The sequence below is a fragment of the Plectropomus leopardus genome, chromosome 17 (assembly GCF_026936395.1).
Source record: "Plectropomus leopardus strain MGB_pleo_1.0 chromosome 17, ASM2693639v1, whole genome shotgun sequence".
Taxonomy (NCBI): domain Eukaryota; kingdom Metazoa; phylum Chordata; class Actinopteri; order Perciformes; family Serranidae; genus Plectropomus; species Plectropomus leopardus.
Genome location: NC_142192.1, coordinates 20,508,336 through 20,524,469, shown reverse-complemented (window position 1 = coordinate 20,524,469; position 16,134 = coordinate 20,508,336).

Below are 16,134 nucleotides of genomic sequence, written 5' to 3'. Positions count from 1 at the left end.
TTAGCATGTTGAAAAAATGGAAAAAGGCAATAGTATAGTATGGCGAAAAAGTCAAAATTTGACCACTCCTAAAATGGCTGAAACGACATAGAATAGCTCTTAGAGACGCGTCATTGCATGCAAAGTAGGAATAAAGGCCAAAAAGGACAACAAGCTATTTTTTAGCATGTTGAAAAAATGGAAAAAAGGCAATAGTATAGTATGGCGAAAAAGTCAAAATTTGACCACTCCTAAAATGGCTGAAAACGACATAGAATAGCTCTTAGAGACGCGTCATTGCACGCAAAGTAGGAATAAAGGCCAAAAAAGACAAAAAAACTCATATTGTAGCATGTTGAAAAAAATGGAAAAAAAGGCAATAGTATAGTATGGCAAAAAAGTCAAAATTTGACCGCTCCTAAAAATGGCTGAAAACGACATAGAATAGCTCTTAGAGACGCGTCATTGCATGCAAAGTAGGAATAAAGGCCAAAAAAGGACAACAAGCTATTTTTTAGCATGTTGAAAAAATGGAAAAAAGGCAATAGTATAGTATGGCGAAAAAGTCAAAATTTGACCACTCCTAAAAATGGCTGAAAACGACATAGAATAGCTCTTAGAGATGCGTCATTGCATGCAAAGTAGGAATAAAGGCCAAAAAAGGACAACAAGCTATTTTTTTAGCATGTTGAAAAAAATGGAAAAAAAGGCAATAGTATAGTATGGCGAAAAAGTCAAAATTTGACCACTCCTAAAATGGCTGAAAACGACATAGAATAGCTCTTAGAGACGTCATTGCACGCAAAGTAGGAATAAAGGCCAAAAGGACAAAAACTCATATTTTAGCATGTTGAAAAAAATGGAAAAAAGGCAATAGTATAGTATGGCGAAAAAGTCAAAATTTGACCACTCCTAAAAATGGCTGAAAACAACATAGAATAGCTCTTAGAGACGCGTCATTGCACGCAAAGTAGGAATAAAGGCCAAAAAAGGACAAAAACTATTTTTTAGCATGTTGAAAAAAATGGAAAAAAAGGCAATAGTATAGTATGGCGAAAAGTCAAAATTTGACCACTCCTAAAAATGGCTGAAAACGACATAGAATAGCTCTTAGAGACAGCGTCATTGCACGCAAAGTAGGAATAAAGGCCAAAAAGGACAAAAACTCATATTTTAGCATGTTGAAAAATGGAAAAAAAGGCAATAGTATAGTATGGCGAAAAAAGTCAAAATTTGACCGCTCCTAAAATGGCTGAAAACGACATAGAATAGCTCTTAGAGACGCGTCATTGCACGCATAAAGTAGGAATAAAGGCCAAAAAGGACAAAAACTATTTTTTAGCATGTTGAAAAAATGGAAAAAAAGGCAATAGTATAGTATGGCGAAAAAAGTCAAAATTTGACCACTCCTAAAAATGGCTGAAAACGACATAGAATAGCTCTTAGAGACGCGTCATTGCACGCAAAGTAGGAATAAAGGCCAAAAAGGACAAAAACTCATATTTTAGCATGTTGAAAAAATGGAAAAAAGGCAATAGTATAGTATGGCGAAAAAGTCAAAATTTGACCGCTCCTAAAAATGGCTGAAAACGACATAGAATAGCTCTTAGAGACGCGTCATTGCACGCAAAGTAGGAATAAAGGCCAAAAAAGGACAAAAACTATTTTTAGCATGTTGAAAAAAATGGAAAAAAAGGCAATAGTATAGTATGGCGAAAAAGTCAAAATTTGACCACTCCTAAAAATGGCTGAAAACGACATAGAATAGCTCTTAGAGACGCGTCATTGCATGCAAAGTAGGAATAAAGGCCAAAAAAGGACAAAAAACTATTTTTTTAGCATGTTGAAAAAAATGGAAAAAAAGGCAATAGTATAGTATGGCGAAAAAGTCAAAATTTGACCGCTCCTAAAATGGCTGAAAACGACATAGAATAGCTCTTAGAGACGCGTCATTGCACGCATAAAGTAGGAATAAAGGCCAAAAGGACAAAAAACTATTTTTTAGCATGTTGAAAAAATGGAAAAAAGGCAATAGTATAGTATGGCGAAAAGTCAAAATTTGACCACTCCTAAAATGGCTGAAAACGACATAGAATAGCTCTTAGAGACGCGTCATTGCACGCAAAGTAGGAATAAAGGCCAAAAAGGACAACAAACTATTTTTTAGCATGTTGAAAAAATGGAAAAAAGGCAATAGTATAGTATGGCGAAAAAGTCAAAATTTGATCACTCCTAAAAATGGCTGAAAACGACATAGAATAGCTCTTAGAGACGCGTCATTGCACGCAAAGGAGGAATAAAGGCCAAAAAGGACAAAAAACTCATATTTTAGCATGTTGAAAAAAATGGAAAAAAAGGCAATAGTATAGTATGGCGAAAAAGTCAAAATTTGACCACTCCTAAAAATGGCTGAAAACGACATAGAATAGCTCTTAGAGACGCGTCATTGCACGCAAAGTAGGAATAAAGGCCAAAAAAGGACAACAAGCTATTTTTTTAGCATGTTGAAAAAATGGAAAAAAGGCAATAGTATAGTATGGCGAAAAAAGTCAAAATTTGACCGCTCCTAAAAATGGCTGAAAACAACATAGAATAGCTCTTAGAGACGCGTCATTGCATGCAAAGTAGGAATAAAGGCCAAAAAGGACAACAAGCTATTTTTTAGCATGTTGAAAAAATGGAAAAAAGGCAATAGTATAGTATGGCGAAAAAGTCAAAATTTGACCACTCCTAAAATGGCTGAAAACGACATAGAATAGCTCTTAGAGACGCGTCATTGCACGCATAAAGTAGGAATAAAGGCCAAAAAAGGACAAAAACTCATATTTTAGCATGTTGAAAAAATGGAAAAAAAGGCAATAGTATAGTATGGCGAAAAAGTCAAAATTTGACCGCTCCTAAAAATGGCTGAAAACGACATAGAATAGCTCTTAGAGACGCGTCATTACACGCATAAAGTAGGAATAAAGGCCAAAAGGACAAAAACTATATTTTAGCATGTTGAAAAAAATGGAAAAAAAGGCAATAGTATAGTATGGCGAAAAAGTCAAAATTTGACCACTCCTAAAAATGGCTGAAAATGACATAGAATAGCTCTTAGAGACGCGTCATTGCACGCAAAGTAGGAATAAAGGCCAAAAAGGACAAAAACTCATATTTTAGCATGTTGAAAAAATGGAAAAAAGGCAATAGTATAGTATGGCGAAAAAGTCAAAATTTGACCGCTCCTAAAAATGGCTGAAAACGACATAGAATAGCTCTTAGAGACGCGTCATTGCACGCAAAGTAGGAATAAAGGCCAAAAAAGGACAAAAAACTATTTTTTTAGCATGTTGAAAAAAATGGAAAAAAAGGCAATAGTATAGTATGGCGAAAAAGTCAAAATTTGACCACTCCTAAAAATGGCTGAAAACGACATAGAATAGCTCTTAGAGACGCGTCATTGCACGCAAAGTAGGAATAAAGGCCAAAAAAGGACAAAAAACTCATATTTTAGTATGTTGAAAAAATGGAAAAAAGGCAATAGTATAGTATGGCGAAAAAGTCAAAATTTGACCGCTCCTAAAAATGGCTGAAAACGACATAGAATAGCTCTTAGAGACGCGTCATTGCACGCAAAGTAGGAATAAAGGCCAAAAAAGGACAAAAAACTCATGTTTTAGCATGTCAAAAAAAATGGAAAAAAAGGCAATAGTATAGTATGGCGAAAAAAGTCAAAATTTGACCGCTCCTAAAAATGGCTGAAAACAACATAGAATAGCTCTTAGAGACGCCGTCATTGCACGCAAAGTAGGAATAAAGGCCAAAAAGGACAACAAGCTATTTTTTAGCATGTTGAAAAAATGGAAAAAAGGCAATAGTATAGTATGGCGAAAAAGTCAAAATTTGACCACTCCTAAAAATGGCTGAAAACGACATAGAATAGCTCTTAGAGACGCGTCATTGCACGCAAAGTAGGAATAAAGGCCAAAAAAGGACAAAAAACTCATATTTTAGCATGTTGAAAAAAAATGGAAAAAAAGGCAATAGTATAGTATGGCGAAAAAGTCAAAATTTGACCGCTCCTAAAAATGGCTGAAAACGACATAGAATAGCTCTTAGAGACGCGTCATTGCACGCAAAGTAGGAATAAAGGCCAAAAGGACAAAAAACTCATATTTTAGCATGTTGAAAAAAAATGGAAAAAAAGGCAATAGTATAGTATGGCGAAAAAGTCAAAATTTGACCACTCCTAAAAATGGCTGAAAACGACATAGAATAGCTCTTAGAGACGTCATTGCATGCAAAGTAGGAATAAAGGCCAAAAAGGACAACAAGCTATTTTTTAGCATGTTGAAAAAATGGAAAAAAGGCAATAGTATAGTATGGCGAAAAAAGTCAAAATTTGACCACTCCTAAAATGGCTGAAAACGACATAGAATAGCTCTTAGAGACGCCGTCATTGCACGCAAAGTAGGAATAAAGGCCAAAAAGGACAAAAACTCATATTTTAGCATGTTGAAAAAAATGGAAAAAAGGCAATAGTATAGTATGGCAAAAAAGTCAAAATTTGACCACTCCTAAAAATGGCTGAAAACGACATAGAATAGCTCTTAGAGATGCGTCATTGCACGCAAAGTAGGAATAAAGGCCAAAAGGACAACAAACTATTTTTTTAGCATGTTGAAAAAATGGAAAAAAAAGGCAATAGTATAGTATGGCGAAAAAAGTCAAAATTTGACCACTCCTAAAAATGGCTGAAAACGACATAGAATAGCTCTTAGAGACGCGTCATTGCACGCAAAGTAGGAATAAAGGCCAAAAAAGGACAACAAGCTATTTTTTTAGCATGTTGAAAAAAATGGAAAAAAAGGCAATAGTATAGTATGGCGAAAAAGTCAAAATTTGACCACTCCTAAAAATGGCTGAAAACGACATAGAATAGCTCTTAGAGCCGCGTCATTGCACGCAAAGTAGGAATAAAGGCCAAAAAAGGACAAAAACTCATATTTTAGCATGTTGAAAAAATGGAAAAAAAGGCAATAGTATAGTATGGCGAAAAAGTCAAAATTTGACCGCTCCTAAAATGGCTGAAAACGACATAGAATAGCTCTTAGAGACGCGTCATTGCACGCAAAGTAGGAATAAAGGCCAAAAAGGACAAAAAACTATTTTTTAGCATGTTGAAAAAAATGGAAAAAAAGGCAATAGTATAGTATGGCGAAAAAGTCAAAATTTGACCACTCCTAAAAATGGCTGAAAACGACATAGAATAGCTCTTAGAGACGCGTCATTGCACGCAAAGTAGGAATAAAGGCCAAAAAGGACAAAAAACTCATATTTTAGCATGTTGAAAAAATGGAAAAAAGGCAATAGTATAGTATGGCGAAAAAAGTCAAAATTTGACCACTCCTAAAATGGCTGAAAACGACATAGAATAGCTCTTAGAGGCAGCGTCATTGCACGCAAAGTAGGAATAAAGGCCAAAAAGGACAAAAACTATTTTTAGCATGTTGAAAAAAATGGAAAAAAAGGCAATAGTATAGTATGGCGAAAAAGTCAAAATTTGACCACTCCTAAAAATGGCTGAAAACGACATAGAATAGCTCTTAGAGAAGCGTCATTGCACATAAAGTAGGAATAAAGGCCAAAAGGACAAAAAACTCATATTTTAGCATGTTGAAAAAAATGGAAAAAAGGCAATAGTATAGTATGGCGAAAAAAGTCAAAATTTGACCACTCCTAAAATGGCTGAAAACGACATAGAATAGCTCTTAGAGACGCGCGTCATTGCACGCAAAGTAGGAATAAAGGCCAAAAAGGACAAAAACTCATATTTTAGCATGTTGAAAAATGGAAAAAAAGGCAATAGTATAGTATGGCGAAAAAAGTCAAAATTTGACCACTCCTAAAATGGCTGAAAACAACATAGAATAGCTCTTAGAGACGCAAGCGTCATTGCACGCATAAAGTAGGAATAAAAGGCCAAAAAAAGGACAACAAGCTATTTTTTAGCATGTTGAAAAAATGGAAAAAAGGCAATAGTATAGTATGGCGAAAAAGTCAAAATTTGACCACTCCTAAAATGGCTGAAAACGACATAGAATAGCTCTTAGAGACGCGTCATTGCACGCAAAGTAGGAATAAAGGCCAAAAAAGGACAAAAAACTCATATTTTAGCATGTCGAAAAAAATGGAAAAAAAGGCAATAGTATAGTATGGCGAAAAAGTCAAAATTTGACCACTCCTAAAAATGGCTGAAAACGACATAGAATAGCTCTTAGAGACGCGTCATTGCACGCAAAGTAGGAATAAAGGCCAAAAAAGGACAACAAACTATTTTTTTAGCATGTTGAAAAAAATGGAAAAAAAGGCAATAGTATAGTATGGCGAAAAAGTCAAAATTTGACCACTCCTAAAATGGCTGAAAACGACATAGAATAGCTCTTAGAGACGCCGTCATTGCACGCAAAGTAGGAATAAAGGCCAAAAAGGACAAAAACTCATATTTTAGCATGTTGAAAAAATGGAAAAAAGGCAATAGTATAGTATGGCGAAAAAGTCAAAATTTGACCACTCCTAAAAATGGCTGAAAACAACATAGAATAGCTCTTAGAGACGCGTCATTGCACGCAAAGTAGGAATAAAGGCCAAAAAAGGACAACAAGCTATTTTTTTAGCATGTTGAAAAAAATGGAAAAAAAGGCAATAGTATAGTATGGCGAAAAAGTCAAAATTTGACCACTCCTAAAAATGGCTGAAAACGACATAGAATAGCTCTTAGAGACGCGTCATTGCACGCAAAGTAGGAATAAAGGCCAAAAAAGGACAAAAAACTCATATTTTAGCATGTTGAAAAAATGGAAAAAAGGCAATAGTATAGTATATGGCGAAAAAGTCAAAATTTGACCACTCCTAAAAATGGCTGAAAACGACATAGAATAGCTCTTAGAGACGCGTCATTGCACGCAAAGTAGGAATAAAGGCCAAAAAAGGACAAAAACTCATATTTTAGCATGTTGAAAAAATGGAAAAAAAGGCAATAGTATAGTATGGCGAAAAAGTCAAAATTTGACCACTCCTAAAAATGGCTGAAAACGACATAGAATAGCTCTTAGAGACGCGTCATTGCACGCAAAGTAGGAATAAAGGCCAAAAGGACAACAAACTATTTTTTAGCATGTTGAAAAAATGGAAAAAAAGGCAATAGTATAGTATGGCGAAAAAGTCAAAATTTGACCACTCCTAAAAATGGCTGAAAACGACATAGAATAGCTCTTAGAGACGCGTCATTGCACGCAAAGTAGGAATAAAGGCCAAAAAAGGACAAAAAACTCATATTTTAGCATGTTGAAAAAAAATGGAAAAAAAGGCAATAGTATAGTATGGCGAAAAAGTCAAAATTTGACCGCTCCTAAAAATGGCTGAAAACGACATAGAATAGCTCTTAGAGACGCGTCATTGCACGCAAAGTAGGAATAAAGGCCAAAAAAGGACAAAAAACTATTTTTTTAGCATGTTGAAAAAATGGAAAAAAGGCAATAGTATAGTATGGCGAAAAAGTCAAAATTTGACCACTCCTAAAAATGGCTGAAAACGACATAGAATAGCTCTTAGAGACGCGTCATTGCACGCAAAGTAGGAATAAAGGCCAAAAAGGACAAAAACACATATTTTAGCATTTTGAAAAAAATGGAAAAAAAGGCAATAGTATAGTATGGCGAAAAAGTCAAAATTTGACCGCTCCTAAAAATGGCTGAAAACGACATAGAATAGCTCTTAGAGACGCGTCATTGCACGCAAAGTAGGAATAAAGGCCAAAAAGGACAAAAAACTCATATTTTAGCATGTTGAAAAAAAATGGAAAAAAAGGCAATAGTATAGTATGGCGAAAAAGTCAAAATTTGACCACTCCTAAAAATGGCTGAAAACGACATAGAATAGCTCTTAGAGACGCGTCATTGCACGCATAAAGTAGGAATAAAGGCCAAAAAGGACAAAAACTCATATTTTAGCATGTTGAAAAAAATGGAAAAAAGGCAATAGTATAGTATGGCGAAAAAGTCAAAATTTGACCACTCCTAAAAATGGCTGAAAACGACATAGAATAGCTCTTAGAGACGCGTCATTGCACGCAAAGTAGGAATAAAGGCCAAAAGGACAAAAAACTCATATTTTAGCATGTTGAAAAAAAATGGAAAAAAAGGCAATAGTATAGTATGGCGAAAAAGTCAAAATTTGACCACTCCTAAAAATGGCTGAAAACGACATAGAATAGCTCTTAGAGACGCGTCATTGCACGCAAGTAGGAATAAAGGCCAAAAAGGACAAAAACTCATATTTTAGCATGTTGAAAAAAATGGAAAAAAGGCAATAGTATAGTATGGCGAAAAAGTCAAAATTTGACCACTCCTAAAAATGGCTGAAAACGACATAGAATAGCTCTTAGAGACGGCGTCATTGCACGCAAAGTAGGAATAAAGGCCAAAAAGGACAAAAAACTCATATTTTAGCATGTTGAAAAAATGGAAAAAAGGCAATAGTATAGTATGGCGAAAAAGTCAAAATTTGACCACTCTAAAAATGGCTGAAAACGACATAGAATAGCTCTTAGAGACGCGTCATTGCACGCAAAGTAGGAATAAAGGCCAAAAAGGACAAAAACTCATATTTTAGCATGTTGAAAAAATGGAGAAAAAAGGCAATAGTATAGTATGGCGAAAAAAGTCAAAATTTGACCACTCCTAAAATGGCTGAAAACAACATAGAATAGCTCTTAGAGACGCGTCATTGCACGCAAAGTAGGAATAAAGGCCAAAAAAGGACAACAAGCTATTTTTTTAGCATGTTGAAAAAAATGGAAAAAAAGGCAATAGTATAGTATGGCGAAAAAGTCAAAATTTGACCACTCCTAAAAATGGCTGAAAACGACATAGAATAGCTCTTAGAGACGTCATTGCACGCAAAGTAGGAATAAAGGCCAAAAAGGACAAAAAACTCATATTTTAGCATGTTGAAAAAATGGAAAAAAGGCAATAGTATAGTATGGCGAAAAAGTCAAAATTTGACCACTCCTAAAAATGGCTGAAAACGACATAGAATAGCTCTTAGAAACGCCATTGCACGCAAAGTAGGAATAAAGGCCAAAAAAGGACAAAAAACTCATATTTTAGCATGTTGAAAAAAAATGGAAAAAAAGGCAATAGTATAGTATGGCGAAAAAGTCAAAATTTGACCACTCCTAAAAATGGCTGAAAACGACATAGAATAGCTCTTAGAGATGCGTCATTGCACGCATAAAGTAGGAATAAAGGCCAAAAAGGACAAAAAGCTATTTTTTAGCATGTTGAAAAAATGGAAAAAAGGCAATATTATAGTATGGCGAAAAAGTCAAAATTTGACCACTCCTAAAAATGGCTGAAAACGACATAGAATAGCTCTTAGAGACGCGTCATTGCACGCAAAGTAGGAATAAAGGCCAAAAAAGGACAAAAAACTCATATTTTAGCATGTCAAAAAAAATGGAGAAAAAGGCAATAGTATAGTATGGCGAAAAAAGTCAAAATTTGACCGCTCCTAAAAATGGCTGAAAACAACATAGAATAGCTCTTAGAGACGCGTCATTGCACGCAAAGTAGGAATAAAGGCCAAAAAAGGACAACAAGCTATTTTTTTAGCATGTTGAAAAAAATGGAAAAAAAGGCAATAGTATAGTATGGCGAAAAAGTCAAAATTTGACCACTCCTAAAAATGGCTGAAAACGACATAGAATAGCTCTTAGAGACGCGTCATTGCACGCAAAGTAGGAATAAAGGCCAAAAAAGGACAAAAAACTCATATTTTAGCATGTCAAAAAAAATGGAGAAAAAGGCAATAGTATAGTATGGCGAAAAAAGTCAAAATTTGACCACTCCTAAAAATGGCTGAAAACGACATAGAATAGCTCTTAGAGACGCGTCATTGCACGCAAAGTAGGAATAAAGGCCAAAAAAGGACAAAAAACTCATATTTTAGCATGTCAAAAAAAAAATGGAAAAAAAGGCAATAGTATAGTATGGCGAAAAAGTCAAAATTTGACCGCTCCTAAAAATGGCTGAAAACGACATAGAATAGCTCTTAGAGACGCGTCATTGCACGCAAAGTAGGAATAAAGGCCAAAAAGGCCAAAAACTCATATTTTAGCATGTTGAAAAAAAATGGAAAAAAAGGCAATAGTATAGTATGGCGAAAAAGTCAAAATTTGACCGCTCCTAAAAATGGCTGAAAACGACATAGAATAGCTCTTAGAGACGCGTCATTGCACACAAAATAGGAATAAAGGCCAAAAAAGGCCAAAAAGCTATTTTTTTAGCATGTTGAAAAAAATGGAAAAAAAGGCAATAGTATAGTATGGCGAAAAAGTCAAAATTTGACCACTCCTAAAAATGGCTGAAAACGACATAGAATAGCTCTTAGAGACGCGTCATTGCACGCAAAGTAGGAATAAAGGATAAATAAGGCCAAAAAACTCATATTTTAGCATGTTGAAAAAAACTGAGAAAAAGGCAATAGTATAGTATGGCGAAAAAAGCCAAAATTTGACCGCTCCTAAAAATGGCTGAAAACGACATAGAATAGCTCTTCGAGACGCGTCATTGCACACAAAATAGGAACAAAGGCCAAAAAAGGCCAAAAAGCTATTTTTTTAGCATGTTGAAAACAATTGAAAAAAAAAGGCAATAGTATAGTATGGCGATAAAAGTCAAAATTTGACCGCTCCTAAAAATGGCTGAAAACGACATAGAATAGCTCTTAGAGACGCGTCATTGCATGCAAAGTAGGAATAAAGGCCAAAAAAACCCAAAAAGCTATTTTTTTAGCATGTTGAAAAAAATGGAGAAAAAGGCAATAGTATAGTATGGCGAAAAACTCAAAATTTGACCGCTCCTAAAAATGGCTGAAAACGACATAGAATAGCTCTTAGAGACGCGTCATTGCACGCAAAGTAGGAATAAAGGCCAAAAAAGGCCAAAAAGCTATTTTTTTAACATGTTGAAAAAAATGGAAAAAAAGGCAATAGTATAGTATGGCGATAAAAGTCAAAATTTGACCGCTCCTAAAAATACATTAAATTAAATTTTCTCACCTTGACCTAAAAGAAAGACAACTTGGAAGAACATCAACTCCAAAAATAAATAAAGAAAAGTACATTTCAAAATAAATTAAGAGTTTTTCAGATCAAAAAGAACAACATAAAAGAAATTAAAGCCTCAAAAACATCTGCTGTGCTGAGATCAAAACCATCATAAATGACATTAAAATTTCTGTCAATCACATGCAATTCAAGTAAAATGGTAAGAACATTCACACAACTGCAATAAAAATAAAAGCACTAAATCAATATCTCTCAAAGCCACTTTCAGTCTCGAGAGCAGATTCACATTAGCTGCAATCATCGTCAGTCATGAGCATTAAAATAATTTCCTCCCAAAGTCCTCCACGTTCATGTCAAAGCACTGCCCAGAGTCGGACAATGCATTACTGGACAATGTTTCAGGTAAATGCCGGGTGCAAGACAGCAAATTTGCAACAGAATTTTCTCATCTTCTGTTTTGCTGCCACAGATTCACTCCTACACCTACGCAACCCTTACCTCACTCCCTTTCTCTCCATGACGGTTTTCCAGTACGTGTTAAACAGAGGAGTTGAACAAGAATACACTCAAACACACAAGGAGAGAAATCTGTGTTGACGGTGGATGACTTTTTCTCTGACGCTGGTTACACTTTGACCTTAAAGAGTAACTAAACCCCCAAACCCCTTTTTTTTCCAGCTGAAATTAATGTATATGGGTATTAAGTTGTGTCTGTGATGATTCCTGTTCTAAATCCTGACATTTAGTCTCAATTAATTTGACTTTTTTATTGATTATTTTTCTTTTCATATTGTAAATATTCTTTGCGACTGCTCTCCAATGGTTTAAACGCATGGAGGCGGGAACGAGTTAATTCCTATGAAAGCTTCTCAGTGGTACACGAAGCCTCTAAAATTTGTCATCCGAGATATAAAATTTACCTCAATCTTCTCCACCGTGGTGCCCATACTGGAAAATATTTCACCAGTTAACCTTAGGTTTAGCCCGCTAACTTGAATGGGGATAAAATAATTTACTGTTGAGGCTCTTCTAGACTTTTGAAATGTTATTAGACTAAAATGATCCATTTTCTATAGTAAAATGAGTCGGGGAATGTGGAGAATCTGGCATAAAAAAAACATGTATCCACTGATTTACTTATTTCTTCATAATGTAGGTCTATGGGAAAAAGTCATTTTGGGCCAAATGCCATCACAAGATGGACACAAAAAATGTAATTTTACCTTTTTTTTTTAAATTGCATTTTGATTTTAGTTGAACCATCCTGATAACGTGAGCTGAAGTCTCTGCCACTCCAAACACTTTGAGCAGTAGCTGGGAGGAACTTGTAGACTGATGGGCAGAATTAAATGAAAACCCAGTACACAGAAAGCGTGATGAAAAGGTACCATGTATTACTGAGAACAACAGAAACAACAAAAACACAAAACAAAAGCATTTGAGCTCAGTATATGAAAAATATGGCCATGCGTTTAAACTGGTCTACAAGAACAATTACTTTCACACCAGTGATTAAATTTGCTTATGCTCCCTCCACATCACACACACACACCCACATATATATATATATATATATATATATATACTATACACAAACATAAATATATGTCATCGTAACCAAATATGCCCTACAAAATAGAATTTAATTTAACAATTTAATTTTAACAATTTATCATATATACTAGTATTTACATATTGAATTCATTTGTCTCGTATATAGTTTCATCGATATACACACATACACATGTATACCCATAAACATACTCACACATGCACATACACAAACATACATAGAACTGTAGTCTTATCTGCCAAAATAAATAAACAAAATAAATATATAGTAAAATAAATAAATAAACATAGCCATCAAATGAATCCTAAAGCCCTTCATCTTCCCTGTGCTTTGTGAATACCATTTTTTTGTACATTTTTTTTTAAACCAGTTCATGTTTGAACATTGCTTCAGCTCCACGTACGTACAGCTAGAATTTTTAGATTTAACTTCCCTCTTAAATCATAGACTCCAACTCTATCAAAGAATAGCTTTTAAATGTTTCCCGGTAGTAGACTGTTGCCCTGTACAGTGTTTGTGCTGTTTGAAATCCCACAATTAGTGAATTTTAATACTTTTGACTTTAAGAAAGAGTTAGTGTGATCCGTACATCCAGCTTTATGAACTAACTGTACGGCTCTTTTCTGAAGTATAAACAGTAAATGCAGTGAACATGCTTGGCTTTACTCAGTGATAAAAATGCTTCTTGACAGTTTGGCTTGTACATGAAATGTGTGATTTCCAGCTGATCCTGTTATCTATCACCCCCAGAAACTTGTACTCATAAACCCTGTTGATACCATCTACCAGGGCTGCTCGATTTTTGAATTTTGATTGATACTGAAATCGCGCCTATTAAACAATTATTTAACATGATCACTCGCTGGCCTTTAGAACGTCATGCAGTTATTGAACATTGACTCTGGTGTTTATTTTTAACACTGGATGTCCTTTAACTTTAAATAAAAGTGAACTGAATAACAACGAAAGCTTTGTGGTGCAGCTACGACTGTAACACATTACTGTAGTTTGTTCACATTCACATAATAATAAAACCTAACCCAACTAATGGAATTTAACAATACATCACAATTACTGTATCAGTAACAGCAAAATAAATGTTGACTTGGGATCATTGATTGTTTCACTAACTCAGGGGAGACTCACCACACTGACATTTCTCCATTATCTGTTTAGAAGCAGCTGGGAGTGTCACTACAATGAGAAAAGCTAGTCCACCTTAACAGTCCACCTTAAGGGAGCCAGGGTATTCCAGAAAGGAGGTTCAACAAACTCTGAGTCTAACCCTGAACTCTGAGTTGATTTACTCCGAGATGGGAAACTCTTGAGTATTCAATACAAGAACAGCTGAATTAGTTCAGTTAACTCTGAGTATGTTCACCCTGAGTTCAGCGAGTGCACGACCTCAATGAAAAGCCATCATCAATGGAGCCCCGAAACCTCGATTTTACCATGGCAACCGCTGAGAAAAAGAAACCAAGCTACTTTACCCCACTGGAACTAAAGGTCCTCATGCTGCCTACAGCGAATATGAGCCCATATTTAAAAAGAACAGCAACATTGCTGCAGCAGCTAAGGAGAGAAAAATATCACAGGAGAAAATCGCTGCCCGTGTCATTTGTGTCAATGCGTAAGTTTGAATGCACTTGTCCAGTGACTTAACATTAACAGCACTTTATTAAAATTGTAGCGTACAGGTGAAAAAGTGGTGGATTGAATAAATTTGGATTTTCACTTAGATGTACTCCTACAGGACGAATTGCACTTGGAAGCAACTGAAAATGAAATATAAAAACATCATTCAGAAAGGTAAGGCATATTTTGCTAGGCCATGATTGTAGGCCGACCTCACTTTGGTTTTAATCATATTTTAAGTTAAATAAAGTAAATATTCATTCAGTGGCTATTTCAACATGTAGTCATTTTAAACCCCCCCAAAAATGCTATTTAAACACATATATGTCTTCTCGCCAAATATCCTGCTGAGCATATTGACATTTGATATTGATATAAAGCACACACTGTGAACAAAATATTAACCTTTCATTATGGGACCGAGAATTACTATGATGACTGTGTATTAGATTATGAAGCATACGAATGTGGGTGTGGTACTTTTATTTAGCCAACTGATATTTGATTATTGATTTTGTTTACTGTCTTTTATTGTATGGTGGTATTTTAGCTTTTTCGATGCTTTTTAACTTGATTTATTATTGGAGTTTTGTTTTATTTTATTGTTTTTAATGTATTAATTTTCTAATTTGATTTTTATTTATTTTATCCGTACTGGAGTAATTGATTTGTAGACTTAAATATTGGTGTTTTGTGTATGAAAATGTAATAAAATACTAATTTGAGTTTTACTCATCCAATTGAAAAGGTGGTGTGTGAGATTGGATATGTATGTAATATATTATTAAGATTAATGTTTGACTCTTATGACAAACGGTACCGTCCTAACAGATATTCATCGGGGAATGAGAGCACATCCAATGGAGATCTGAAAATCCACTCCTGACTTAAGGCACTGTGTAATAATTCTGCTTTGATATCGATCAGATTGCAAAAGTACGGACATTTCGTGTCTGACAGCTTGCGTCAGGTGGGAGGAGACAGGTAGAACTCTGTTCACAGAGTCAGTTACCATGGCGATTGACTCAGAGTTTGACTTAACTCTCTTTCTGAAACGGATAACATAGAGTTTCCCCTCATCTCAGGGTTAACATACTACGAGTTTTCACATAACCTGTTTCTGGAATACCCCTCTTTTCAACCTGTGCTGAAACGTCTGTTTGGACTTTTGAAAGCTTTCGCTTAAATTTACAAAATAAAAGACAAAACAGGAGCAACATTGTCTGACTCATTATTCTGCAAATAACCGTTTAATCACGATTATCTTGTTTTGAAAATCGAGGGAAGCTAAAATCGTAATCAAAATCAAAATCTGACTAATCGCCCAGCCCTACCATCGACATGATCTGTACTTGAGTATTTGCATTATGATTACCAAATAAAATGAATTTTGGTTTACTCAAACTTAATGATAATTTGTTTCCATTTTTCCATTCAACCATTTTTTAAGCTTTTGCATTTCTGTAGTGATCACATCTATTAATTGTTGTAGATTCTCGCCTGAACAAAAAAATATTTGTATCATCAGCAAATAATACCAGCTTCCATTTTTTGGATACTGTACATATGTCATTAATAAACAAATTAGATAATTTAGAAACCAACACTGACCCCTGTGGGACGCCACAAGCAATGTCCAAACACAATAAAGAAAACTCTTCACAAACAACTTCACAAATTGTTGCCTGCCACCGACATAACCAAATCTGTACCTGATGCCATATAGTTCCAGTTTACTATTCGGTATTTTGTGATTGATTGCATCAAGGGCTTTGTTGAGGTCCAGAATTACCCCAACTGCATATTCTTTATGATCTATGGAGTTTGTGATTTC